This window comes from Salmo salar, chromosome 08, assembly GCF_965601325.2.
Source record: "Salmo salar chromosome 08, fSalSal1, whole genome shotgun sequence".
NCBI lineage: Eukaryota > Metazoa > Chordata > Actinopteri > Salmoniformes > Salmonidae > Salmo > Salmo salar.
Window position 1 is genome coordinate 15,503,096 of NC_138298.1, and position 13,203 is coordinate 15,516,298.

The window sequence follows — 13,203 nt, forward strand, 5'->3', positions numbered from 1 at the left end:
TCATGTTGAGTTAGGGAGACATGAGGCAGCAGATAATGTAGCGAAAGCAGCTGTGAAGAAGGAGGCGGTGCATATGGTGGTCCCATTAGGGGGGGATGGAATGTACGAGCATCATAGCAGAGGGGTTGACCCAGGAGTGGCAATGTGAGAGGAGCAGGGAAGGCAGTTTCTCTATCCAGAATTCTGAGAGGGAGGTCAGGTATCTGGGGTGTGAAAGGAGGGATGGGGTTCTGTTGACAAGGCTGAGGTTGGGTCATTGTGGATTGGGTAGTGGGTTATAGTTAGTGGGGAAACACCCAGATGGGAAGTGTGAGGAAGGTGGTGAGGTAGAGATTGAATTATGTCATGTTATATTGCTGGTGGTAAGCTGAGGATAGGAGGCCATTTTTCTGTGAGCTGACTGTTGTGTAACCGCATTTTCGCCTGTAACAATTTTGAGCTAGCACTTTGATGTCTGATGTAAAAGGGGCTTTATAAATACATTTGATTGATTGAGCTCAAATGATAGGCAGATCGAAATAACAAGGAAGCTGTTGTCCTTTCTCTATTCCACCGGCTTGCACCTACTGGTGTGAGGCTATTAGATATTTAAATGTGTAATTTGCACTCTGACCTGAGAAATGCAGCGATACAGCGTCTAGTCTGCCGGAAATGCACAAGAAGAAGGTTTTGATGTGTAATGGAGCAGTATTATGCTTCAAAGAACAGCACACATACCTTTTCATTTACCCACACCCTTTGAGCTATGATTCCAACCAATAAGATCCTTTCTCTTCAGTGTAAACAGAAGTGAGGTTGTGACTCATAGGCGCAAGATGGCGCAAGCAGGAGGAGGTGTGGATCATAAAGATAGAGGACTCTTCCTTGTATCTGTGTCAATATGGCGTCTGACAGCATGGAAAACAGAGCAAAGCAGAGTTAGGAAATAAAACGTCCAGTTCTGTGTATGTCACCTTGTCTTATAGGAGAACGTTTGTTGAAGAGGAGCGGAAACAAGTTGCCAAATCAGAGTAATCCATTTGAGATATCCAGACTGGTGGAAAGAGTGATGGTAAAGTGAATTCTGTGTGGATTATGAGAAGTGGACTTGTTCTGATTTCTTGTACTTCAAAGGAACAGAAGGAGCATGTGTTGTGTTACCCGATTCGAGAAGGTTGCCATGTTATGCGTGGCTATTCGGAGTAGGGCACCCCTCAAGGGGGTAATATCTGGCGTCCACAGGAGGTTGCGGTGGGGATAACCGCTCATAAATGGCTGGAACGGAGCAAATGGAATGGCAAACATGGAAACTGAGTTTGATACCATTCCACTGATGCTGCTCCAGCCATTACCACAAGCCCGTTCTGCCCAATTGAGGTGCCACCAACCTCCTATGCTAGAGTCTTGTGGGAAATCGATGTTGCAGAAATAAAAAGTATCCATGGAGAGATTGATGCACGTCGGATGAATCGTGTGGTGAATGGATTTTTTTTTTTTTTTTTTTAAACGGGTCCATCCGTACCCAAGTGCAGTTGGGGTATATGAATTACCATGTCAGAGGGTTTATCCAAAGACCCATGCGGTGTAATCACTGTAGAGGTTATGGACATGTGGAAAGTGTCTGCAGAAGGGAAAATTCGAGATGTCCATGTTGTGGAAGAGATCATCTCATGTGTTGTAAAAGTGAGGAGCACGTGAAGTGTTGCAATTGTGGTGGGCATCATGAAGCGACATCTTAAGAATGGCCGACGAGGGTGGAAGAAGATGAGGTGGCTGAAGTCAGGGCCAACCAGAACATTTCATATGAAACAGCTGTAAAAAGGATTGAGGGATCTAATGGTCCTGAAGAGCCTATGGTGGTGAATAGGCCTTCTCTGCAGGCGGCAGGGGTTGCCAGACATTTTACATGTCAAGAAGGTGGACTTTGAGGCCTTTATAACTATGGTGGTTAACGGCACTGCCAAAGTGGAGAGGAAGTCCAGGAAAATAGCCATCATTGTGGATGTGGCAGAGCAGTTCCTGGGACTGGAAGACTTCTCAGCGGAGGGGGATGCATGGAGTATTGTCACGAGCCCTAGAGCCTGAGAAGGGAGATATGAAGCTAAAGGAAGTAGTGAGCTTTGTTTTTGTTCATGTATTATTTTTTGTTGTGTGGATTAAGTTAGTTTTCCTACATCACATATGGATTTTCTTTTTACCTTGTTTTTTCAAACTCGTCCAGTTGGTGGCAGCAACACACCTAATTGGGGGGAAAAAAAACATAGAAGAAGTAGTAGTAGTAGTAGTAAACGGAAGTGAAGACTCAATGTAGGAAGATGTCGGAAGCGGATGTTTTGTTTGAAACTGATGGCGTTGGATGAAGTGGTGTCCGTGAGAATAACAAGAATTGGGCTTATTTTGTTTGTGTGTGTCCGGAGCAGACGGCGCGTGCTTTGCAACTCAAAAAGATATTATCGGATTGGAATGTGCCGCGTGTGGATCTTCAAAGCAGGGCGCCTATCAAGGGGGTTATCTCTGGGGTGGCACTAGAAGTGAAATCAAAAGATATCACTGAAGAAGTAAATGGAATGGTTGGTGCACGCCGACTGACCTGCATGGTGGATGGATTGAGGAAGCCCACTCCATCCATTCTATTGTTCTTTGAAGAAGAGTCTCCCTTCTCACATATGTGGGTTATGTAAGAGCCTTTGTGCCCACACACATGCAGTGTGATAAATGCAAAATATTTGGATGTAAGTGTACACTACCGGTCAAAAGTTTTAGAACACCTACTCATTCAAGGGTTTCTTTATTTTTACTATTTTCTACATTGTAGAATAATAGTGAAGACATCAACTATGAAATAACACATATGGAATCATGCAGTAACCAAAAAAAAAGTGTTAAACAAATCAAAATATACACTACCTTTCAAAAGTTTGGGGTCACTTAGAAATGTCCTTGTTTTTGAAAATATTTTTTTGGTCCATTTAAAATAACAAATTGATCAGAAATACAGTGTAGACATTGTTAATGACTGGCCTTCTTTAGACTAGTTGAGCATCTGGAGCATCAGCATTTGTGGGTTCGATTACAGGCTCAAAATGGCCAGAATGTATAGAAACAGTGGGAGGCCCCAGTGCACAACTGAGCAAGAGGACAAGTACATTAGTGTCTAGTTTGAGAAACAGACGCCTCACAAGTCCTCAACTGGCAGCTTCATTAAATAGTACCTGCAAAACACCAGTCTCAAAGTCAACAGTGAAGAGGTGACTCCGGGATGCTGGCCTTCTAGGCAGAGTTGCAAAGAAAAAGCCATATCTCAGACTGGCCAATAAAAAGATTAAGATGGGCAAAAGAACACAGACACTGGATAGAGGAACACTAATGTACTCTGTCAAAATACATTTTGATAGTGACAAAAGTTAACCGTACCAATGAAAGCTATGACATCATCAACACGACTCGGGTTTTGGAAAGCAATAATGCTAGGTTGAAGGTTATTGTGGCTACAGCAAAATAGTTATTGGGGTTAACAGATACTGTTGAAATGGTTGTAGATATGCTGAATAATCCTACGAGTGGATTGATGGTTGTAGATATGCTGAATAATCCTACGAGTGGATTGTTTCAGAATGATATACAGTTTAATGGGTTAGTAGGGCTTTTTCTTAGTAGTGCATAATTAGGTAGACCATGATTGATCGCACACTCCAGCACAGTAGGTGGCGGCATGCACCTTTTAACGTTTGTTTGCGGACGGCAATGATATCATAGAAGACTAAGTAAGATGAACGGAAGTGAACAGTGACCAAGAACTATTTCCACGTTAAGAGTTTTTATTGTTAATATTTAGATGTGTATTACCACCCTGGAACGCAATATGACTTAACTGCACAGCATCACATACTTAACCCATGTAGTTTTTAATTCGCGTTGGAGACAGGACTTGGTGACATATGTTATCTAGGTAACGCGCTAGCTGCTAACAATGGCCGGTAACTCTAACGGTATGGTATTTCACACTCAAATAGCCTCCATTATGGAGGTGCTAGCGAATGCAGCCGTGGCAGAGATCTGTAAAGTCGTAGACGACGACTATGCAGTGTTTCGTTTGGAAATAACTCAAAGCCGGAAAGAAAACAGGGCATTACGGAGGAAACTACTGGAACTGAAGGTGACACGAGAGCGCGTCGGCGTCGCCGGAGCTCGTCCCGCAGTAGTATCAAGATCCTCGACCGATACAGAGGAATGGCAAGAGGTACATTTTGCAGAAGGCTGCATTCATATATACGGCAGTGTCTTTCGCCCCCTTGCCCTATGCAAATGGATTCAGATGTGTTACCCAGAATTTGGTATTGGTCCGTTTTTGAATTGTACGCAATAATTCCCCAAATTACTTAGCCATCTTGTGCAAAGACACAATATCATATTCTAACCAGAGTCTTGACTTACTGCATTTCCTATTATTTACTCATTGAAAACAATGTGATACATGGAACATAATACATCGAGTCAATAAATAGTATATCAATAAGTTATGAGAAGTGTTACCTTCATCCTTGCCAATTGCAGACTGCCAATGGTGTATAATATACCATTGAGCATTGACAGTAGCTAACGCCAGGGTTTCCCAAACTCAGTCCTCTGGGGTGCACGTTTTGGTTTTTGACCTAATACTACACAACTTATTCAAATTATCAAACCTTGATGATTAGTTAATTATTTGAATCAGCTGTGTAGTGTTAGGGCAAAACCCAAAATGTGCACCCCTTTGGGGTCCTGAGGACTGGAGTTTGGGAAACCCAGAGTTAACTTAACCACCTCATTTCCCCCAATCACTCTCTCAGGTGAAGGACATGTCACTGGAGGCCATAGGAGCTTTGTGAAGCCAGCGGGACACAATACATGGAGAGATGATCAACCAATCACTGTTGATGAGGGGAGTGGAACCTCAACCCAGCAGGTTATCATGATAGAGGTTAGTGTAATAGTGTTACATAAAAATGTTTTACTTTAGAAATTAAATGTCTGTTTATTTCGGAAAGGCACCCCTTAGCTATTCACTTGCTTACATGTACATCCTAGTTTATCTGCCGTAGGGGAGCTTGTGAGACTTCCTTACAGAATTTATCAAATTCTACTCATGTACCGGTAATAACCCCCTCTCTTCTTATGTCAGTCTGCAGATGCAGAGGCTGCTGGTCCTGAGGTCAAGCAGGAGAGGTCTGAAGGTGAGGAGGACCCATGGCACAGCAGAGACATCCAGACTGGTCAGCTGGAGCACCCCAGGTAGCCACGGAGGACCCCACTACCACCCCAGCACAGCCCAGGACCCAGACGCAGCATCACGGAGGTCAGTGGAACCCCGAACTCCATCCTCAAGTCAGAGACAGACACCAAGACTTTAACTGTACACACAGGATCTGACCACAGGTCAGACCCAGAGAGACTGGGGCTGAGGAGACTGGGCTGTCCTCCTGCTCCCGGCTCAGAGTATTTACCGGTATTTCAACAAATCCAGAAGATGGTTCATTCCCATGGAGATGGTGACATGCGTTAGACACTGAAGTTGATGATCCGTCTTGTTCTTACGCTACAGAGATGGACCCTGGCAACATATCCTTGGATTTAGAGAGACAGACTGATCAGTCAAAATGGGACTGGAATCAGTACAGTAGTAGTGTATACTCTGAAGGGTGCCTAGATAAGAAAGGGGAGGTTATAGTGGTAGATGAAGTGACTGTGAAAGTGGAGAGGGATGTTCCTCCCACATGGAATGCAGATAGTCACCAAGGAGATGGACACTCACAGGGAAGAGACTTCTTAGATTACAGGGAAAGCTTAGAGACAAATCCAAATGTCATGACTCACTCCCCTTTACACTCGCTCAGGGATTGCGACCTAGTGTCCACATCGATGGGGCATTCCGATTCACACCTTTTCGATCAGGTATTGAACTCAAACGACAGGGCTAGAGCCCAGGCTCAGGGAGGGGGAGCAACATCAGGCAATAGTAAAGAGAAACGGTTCCTCTGCATGTTCTGTAACAAAGGCTTCAGCTGCCTCCAGAAGGTGGAGATCCACCAGAGGGTCCACACAGGGGAGAAACCTTACAGCTGTAACCAGTGTGAGAAGAGGTTCTCCCGCCAGGACCACCTGAAAAGGCACCAGAGGGTCCACACAGGGGAGAAACCCTACAGCTGTACCCAGTGTCACATGCGCTTTGCCCAGGCTGGTCACCTGAAGATGCACCTGAAGGTCCACACGGGAGAAAGGCAGTTTGCTTGTACGCACTGCGGGAAGAGGTTCTCAGAGAGGAGCTACCTCAAGATACACCAGCAGAAAAAACATTCCACTCTATAACATAGAAAGTAACCATTCCACTTGATAGCTTCTGGCGTTTCGATCAAACCCTGCATTTAAGACAAAGATACATTTTCATCAGAAATTTGGGATAATGAGAGTAACACATTTCAGTGTTGAATATTCCTGGGTAGGATATTGCAACTAGACGTGTGAGATATATAAAAGTTTGTTTCATATTGTTTGTGCTGTGTAGGCTATATGTCGGTCACAAATTTTCCCAAGACACTTAATGAGAAAATATATTCCGTACATCAAGTTCATACTGATTTTTAGTTGAGACACGTGTATGTGGGGTTTTCATATGGTGTATTCAGCTCTTGTTTGTTTAATAAACACAAAATGGGACGTTTCATTCCAAGACTTTCATTGAGACTCTTTAGACCCACACATTAAAAAGCACCTACTGTACAAGTCAAAATACTTTAATCAGGTTTGTCTGATGACTTTTGATTTATAATTTGTTTTTACCCACAACATCATATTTATGTTCTCCATGATGGGTTTAACAACAATTTAAGTAATTCTGTAACTACGGTATAGGACTCAAAGGGAGGTCAGAGACCTGGCAGTGATTGTGGACATGATCGTGGACTACAGGAAAAGGAGGGCCGAGCGCGCCCCCATTCTCATCGACGGGGCTGTAGTGGAGCAGGTTGAGAGCTTCAAGTTCCTTGGTGTCCAAATCACCAACAAACTATCATGGTCCAAACATACCAAGACAGTTGTGAAGAGGGCATGACAATGCCTATTCCCCCTCAAGAGACTGAAAGGATTTGTCATGGCTCCTCAGATCCTCAAAAATGTCTACAGCTGCACCATCGAGAGCATCCTAACTGGTTGCATCACCGCCTGGTATGGCAACTGCTCGGCCTCTGACCGCAAGGCTCTATAGAGGGGATTGCGTACGGCCCAGTACATCACTGGGGCCAAGCTTCCTGCCATGTAGGACCCCTAAACCAGGCTGTGTCAGAGGAATGCCCTAAAAATGGTCAGACTCCAGCCACCCTAGTCATAGACTGTTCTCTCTGCTGCCGCAGAGCAAGCGGTACCGGAGTGCCAAGTCTAGGTCCAAAAGGCTTCTTAACAGCTTCTACCCCCAAGCCATAAGCCTGCTGAACAGCTAATCAAATGGATACCCGGACTATTTGCATTGACACCCCTACCTACATATTACCTCAACTTTCCTGAATCCCCGCACGTTGACTCGGTACCGGTACCCCCTGTATATAGCCTCGTTATTTTGTTGCTCTTTTATTTTTTATTTTGAAAATATTTAGCTTAACTGTATTGTTGGTTAAGGGCTTGTAAGTAAGCATCAAATACAATTTGATTTGAAACAAGGTGGGGATGGGTAAACACTGTTTTACATTACAGTCCTTTGGCAGACACTCTTATCCAGAGCGATTTACAGTAGTGAGTGCATACATTTTCATACCTTTTTCGTGCTGGTCCCCCGCGGGAATCAACCCACAACCCTGGCGTTGCATGCGCCATTCTCTACCAACTGAGCCACACAGGACGCCATGTTGAAAGTGTGTTATCTCTGTACACGTGTGTACATACCTGAGGGCGTGTGTAATCTGTATCAGCTATCTCTTCCAGGAGGAGGGTCCAGAGGTGCTGCTGGTGACAGAGGAGTGTGAGGAGGGTCTGGGGAACACTGAGGGAACCATGGTCATGGAGGACAACCAGACAACACCTCCTCCTGAACCTACAGAGGAACCAGCTGAGCAGCACAGGACCACACACAGTCTCACTGAGGTGAGTCCACTGTAAACTACTGTCTGTATGGTATTAGGTCAGGGCCCGTATCCACAAAGTCTCTCAGAGTAGGAGTGCTGATCTAGGATCAGTTTAGCCTTTTAGGTCATAATGAATGAGACCTTTGTGAGGACATTTTGAAGTTAAACCTTACTAATGCTTATGTACTGAAATATGTCTTTAAGCCTAGGCTTTGGGCTTGAGATTGTCAAAGAAACTAACTCATATACGATAGAAAAGTGTGTGTGCATTAATAAGAGGCCTGTTCTAACTGTTCTGTGTGTGTAGCATGACCCCGTGATATCTGGGTGCTCAGCCAAGAGCTGACAGAAACTAACTGGTTCCTCTTAGCTTAACTGGAGACAGGGAAAAGTGGTATCTTCTGCACACAAGTCATAGAGCTATTCTGTTTGGAGCCTGTTTCTGGGCGAGAGATTCTTGTTTTGTGTGTGTGACCAGGTCGACCGTACATCATCTGGGCCGACAGTCAAAGGTCGCTTGCTTGCCCAACTTGGGGGAATTGTTGAGCTACTCTTAGATGGAGTATGTCTGGAGTGACTTCCTGTCATTCTGGCTGGCATTGTCCTCACTCAGTTGCGACAGACTGAGGCAACCTTTTCACCCAGTTGTCTCCCCTCACACACATACACATACATAGGGTCACGTGTTCTGCAGATGCTTGCATGGGGTAGCTTGACTATATAAATGCTCCTGTATACTTTGTACAGGAGGCTCTCACACCATCTCACCTGCGTGGGTGGTGCGACCAGCCTCATTATAATACGTTTTTAATAAAAGTAATACCTTGATTGATTATTGATTTTGCCTCTCCTCATTATTAGTTAAAGGTAGAATTTCCACCACACTATGTAGACCGGTGGGGACCTGATCCTCAATCAGAACTTCTACACTGAGAGACTCTTTGTGGATACGGGCCCAGGTCTTGATTCATTTTGTCTTAACTCAAAGACATGGTCCCACACTTATCAAACCATTAGAGTGTCAAGTAATCAAATCAACTAACAAGTTTCCATAGTACTCATAGCCCAATCAGAAGATGCTCCATAGCAGGGTGCTCATATCAGATTTCTTGATCCAACATCCTCACTCTGTATCTCTTACAGTCAGTAGACATGGAGGATGGGAAGCCTGATCTGATGCTGGTCAAAGAGGAGACAATAGAAGATGAACCAGAGAGCATTGATCTGCTGAGTGGATTAAAGATGGGGGAGCAAGGTAAGGGAGCAATACATATATCCTACATACAGTAATAGATCTTCAATGGGAATAGTGATGCACCTGGTTATTATTTTCTCTTCATTCATAAAATGTAATCAATACAACTTATGTTTACATACTAAAACACACAATTTATGAACTTGACCAGGTAATTGACTCAAATTCCATTGGGCCCGTGGGACGACATCACTGAGCAAGCCAAGACCAAAGGCAACATAGTGGAGGTCAGTGGATGGGACGGCGTCCTCAACTGTTAACCGCAACTAGAAACAGACAGTCGAACACAAAACGACAACCGAACTTAGTCACCATGACAACAGGGTGAAGCATAGATGTGGTCTGTGGGGACGGTATATGGCGGGAGAGAACAGATTTGGCTAGAGATGTTTCGTCCTGCTCCTATAGTCGTGATTCAGAGAGCCTGATGGGGCCTCAGGTTAACCACCTAACAGATGCTGCCTTCAGGCTGCCTTCTATAGGATCTATCAACTGGAACATGGACCCTGAGACAACACAGACACTCCCTGGCCTTCATCCTCCTCACACTCTCCTAATGTTAAACCAAACCTCAGACAATGCCAGTGCCTCAACACCAAATGGCTACACAAGCCCATTGACAAATGACAGTAGTAGAGATGTTTAACAGTAAAGGTTGCAGCGCCAAAGAGAAGCGCTTCCTGTGTTTGTTCTGTGGGAAAGCCTTCAGTTTCCCCAAACAGGCTGAGATCCACCAGAGGGTCCACACAAGGGAGAAATTGTACAGCTGCCCCCAGTGTAAGAAGAGGTTCTCCCACCAGCACCAGATGCACCTGAAGGTCCATAAGGGAGAAAGGCTGTTTGCCTGTATGCAAAGCATGTAATGACATGTAATATAGTACTAATTAGTTTGTAGTTAATTCTGTTCGTTTTGGATGTAGTAGGGAACTGGATGAGGTGAAATGAGGAAAGAAAGAGTATGATGAGGCAGAGTAGATTATATGGTGATGGTTGGTGTGATGGTGTCTGTAAAAATGCTTCACTGATGAAGTGACAAACTTTGTCCCTTTACAGACTGGTGTTTTATAGTGAGATAATGATAGTGCCTTAATTCATGTTTACTTGACATGAAGTAGTGAAGCTGTGTGTTATGTAATGTTGAACCTTAAATTATTCTCAAATGTATTTTATCAAAGCGAGAGTACCACATTTACAAAAAAGGAAAAGTGTTACCATAGTGAAGTTATTCTACTTGTCACGTATCGTTTTGTGCAATAAATGTGATTTGCAATGCCGTTTTGTTGAAATTAAATACTAAATTGACTGTGCTGACAGACTTGGTTATTTTTGTATCATTGTAGAGACCGAGTGTTGGCTCCATATTGTTAGGTACTTGAATCCCAGTGTTAGAGATGGGCTTGACTGTGGTTAACATGTAATAATATGCCATGTTTCTGTGTAAAGCAAAGAGTTTCTTATATAAACTGTTATGCTTTTCTGTACAATCTTTGTTTGCAGTCTGCAGTCCTTGAAGACCTGCTGATATCCGGTGTTACTGGCGGCAGAGACTGGACCTCTGAGGCGGATGGTCACAAACCTTGGACCAGGACAATGCATCAGGAGCCATTCCCGAGTCAGAACCCAACCGTGAGGGACAGAGACTCCACCACAACCATTACACACAGTGCCTTCATAAAGTATTCACACCCCTTGACTTTTTCCACATTTTGTTGTGTTACAGCCTGAATTGAAAATGGATTAAATGTAGATGATTTGTGTCACTGGTCTACACACAAAACCCCATAATGTCCAAGTGGAATTATGTTTTTCGAAATGTTTACAAATTGATTAAAAATGAAAAGCTGAAATGTCTTGAGTCAATAAGTATTCAACCCATTTGTTCAACAAGTCACATACAGTGAGTCCATGCAACTTGTGCAATAATATAGTGTTTAACATGATTTCTGAACACCTCACCTCTACCCTACACATACAATTATCTGTAAGGTCACTCAGTCAGGCAATGGATTTCAAACACAGATTCAACCACAAAGACCAGGGAGGTTTTCCAATGCCTCCGACACCTGTTGGTAGATGGGTAAAAAACAAAAAAAGCATACATTCAATATCCCTTTGATCATGGTGAAGTTTTTTTAATTACTCTTTGGATGGTGTATCAATATTTTATCTTTATTTAACTAAGCAAGTCAGGGACAAATTCTTATTTACAATGACAGCCTAGGAACAGTGGGTTAACTGCCTTGCCCAGGGGCAGAACGACAGATTCTTACCTTGTCAGCTCGGGAATTCGATCTAGCAACCTTTCGGTTACTGGCCCAATGCTCTAACCACTAGGCTATCTGCCGCCCCAAATACACCCGGTCGCTACAAAGATGCAGGCGTCCTTCCTAACTCAGTTGCCGGAGAGGAAGGAAACCGCTCAGGGATTTCCCCATGAGGCCAATGGTGACTTTAAAACAGTTACAGAGGTTAATGGCTGTGATAGAAAACTGATGATGGATCAGCAACAGCACCATTGTAGTTACTCCACAATACTAACTTAATTTACAGAGTGAAAAGAAGGCTGTACAGAATAAAAAAATCCAAAACATGCATCCTGTTTGCAACAAGGCACTAAAGTAATACTGCAAAGAATCTGGCAAAGCAATTAAGTTTTTGTCCTGAATACAAATTATGTTTGGGGCAAATCCCATACAACACATCAATGAGTACCACTCTCCATATTTTCAAGCATAGTTGTGGCTGCATCATGTTATGGGTATGCTTGTGTATGGGGAGTTTTTCAGGATAAAATAGAAACGGAATGGAGTTAAGCACAGGCACAATGTGTATTATTGTTATGAATCTCCCATGGCTGTAGCAAACATTGCCACCCAATAATTGACTTTGGCTGTATTTATACGGATGTATGTCACCGCGTCACTGTGTTTATTCTACAGTCCTTGACCTCAAGCTGTTTGCAGTAAATGGCCTATAAATTACCTTCAGTTGATGACTGAGGTGAAATATTAAACTTGAACTAAATTGAACCTGTAGTTGATATTCCAGACTGTCTGGTCTTTACAAACTGGGTCAGAGTGTACAACATTGTGACTTCTGAGTCATGCCATTTGATTTCAATCACTTTTTGACCACACTCCTTTTGATTCAAACTAAACTTTCAATACATATTTGCCCATGGTAGAAGTGGTCAGAAAGTAACATTTCGGACCTGAGTGCCAGAAAATTCAGGAGAGGGAGGTACTCAAAGTTGACCCATTTGGCATACCTCATCATACCATAAGATCAATGTCTTCATCACTGGGAAAGATAAGTTGTACAGTTGTATTTAATATCATTTTAAAAGCTTGCATACAGGATTGTCAAACTATTTGATAATTTCCTGAATTTTTTTTTTTTAATAAAAACATTTATTTTACCTTTAATGTCAATTATCTGAAAACAAATTAAACATTTATTTTTTGCATATGTTGCAGCTTTTGACCATATTTGACATAATCTGAGATGTTTGTGTTGTGCCCGTCATCGGTTGAGACACAGCATGCTCTTGAAAACATGCTGGGTGTCATGTTTTGGCTGATTAATGTACTAAAATGGGAATAACATTGAAATTTCTACTTTCAAATGGTACCACAAAAATGGTTGGAGGTCCACATATCCGAGAATGTTGACTTGAATGAGATATCAGTTAAATTACACTGTCAATCTTCCATATGAAACCTATTGATATCATAGGAATATAGATAATAGAATAGACATTCCCATTTAAGTTGATATTCAACAGTGGGTGGACCGGCAGCCATCTTTGTAAGTAGTAATTGGAAGTTAAAATATCAATTTCAATATCAATGGTGTACCAGCTAAATTGCAGTGGTCTGA

At 43.1% G+C, this 13,203-nt stretch overlaps 1 long non-coding RNA gene across 1 annotated transcript; it reads left to right on the top strand.

Moving 5' to 3' along the window:
- Positions 1-4,181: 4,181 nt before the first annotated feature.
- On the top strand, positions 4,182-11,171 carry LOC145850289 (uncharacterized). Its single transcript, XR_014392991.1, has 7 exons — positions 4,182-4,219; positions 4,809-4,939; positions 5,141-5,314; positions 7,930-8,088; positions 9,213-9,324; positions 9,476-9,551; positions 10,822-11,171. It is a non-coding gene; the product is annotated as an uncharacterized LOC145850289 (long non-coding RNA).
- The last annotated feature ends 2,032 nt before the right edge of the window (positions 11,172-13,203 follow it).